This window comes from Sinocyclocheilus grahami, unplaced genomic scaffold (genome assembly GCF_001515645.1).
Source record: "Sinocyclocheilus grahami isolate Dianchi unplaced genomic scaffold, SAMN03320097.WGS_v1.1 scaffold472.1, whole genome shotgun sequence".
Lineage (NCBI taxonomy): Eukaryota > Metazoa > Chordata > Actinopteri > Cypriniformes > Cyprinidae > Sinocyclocheilus > Sinocyclocheilus grahami.
In genome coordinates, this window is record NW_015505651.1 from 295,284 (window position 1) to 296,540 (window position 1,257).

Consider the following 1,257-nt stretch of genomic DNA (forward strand, 5'->3'; position numbering starts at 1 on the left):
TATATATATTTTTTTTTTTTTTTTTTACAATAATAGAGTAGGCAACCAAGAATTAGAGGATGGACTAAATCTGGTTAATTGTAATAAAAATAAAGTCAAAATGCAAAACAAAAAAAAAAGCCTTAAAATGTCCTTAAAATAAGCTTAATTTTCCTTATGCAAAATATAATACATTTTTTCCATTCAAGTAGGGTTGATCGTTTTAATGAGATTCACCTGTTGAAGTGTTTTTTAAAATAAATGTGTAATAATTTCATGCTAGTGTATAATTTCATGCGCTGCCAGTAGTGTTTTTATTGGTTGTCATGGTAACCGTGAGCAGTGGGATGAAGTGAGGACCCTTGAGATCCGTAAGTGAGCGGATGTAGCCATGGACGAGGCTTATCAGCAGAGAACATCCAGGATGGCGTATCCGTGAGCGCACTGATCCCGGCGCTCCTGTATGGGCTGAGTGTGAGCGGGAAACAGGGGCTCCTTACGCAAACACATCCATTCTAGAATCTCTCTGCAAACAGACCATAATTCACCTGCAGAGTCTCCCAGGGAAACCTACAAGAGATGGGTGGAGAAATAGAGACTCAATTGATACAAAGGATCATAATCTTACAATAATCTGATTGATTAGAATTATTTATTTTAGCTTTAATTGACAAGTCACTTTTAAAACAGGAATTTTGTAAACAAAATTAATAAAACATAATTGTATTGCATACTATTTAATTGTATAGCACGTATATAAATGATATATAATACAAATAAATAATGTATATTATAAATAAACTAAAACATTTAAAACCAACACCACATAAAAAAATAGAATTAAAAAAGTAGATTATATGTATAAATTATATATAAAACATTTTCACAAACATATTTTATTACATAAGCATACATCAGCTTTAGATTTGACTTTTTTTATTGTAGTCTTGTAGAAAATGTTTTGATAACACATTTATACATACATACTAGTCAATAATCTTTCAGCAACTGAAACGTGTGACTGTTGGTGGCCAATAAGACATTCTTTTCTCTCTAACTGTTTGTTCAGGTTTTTACAGTGCATGTTAAAGTTGTCTGTAGTAACGATGGAACAGCACAGCGATGGAGTAGTAAAGCCGTCTTATATAGGGTGACCATTCTTAAAACTCACCATGGCAACAACAATAACAGATGTGTCACATTACATCTGAATCTTTACAAAACAAGTCTGTTTGTGAGAGTCTTCAAGATTCTTGTCTAAACACACACACACACACA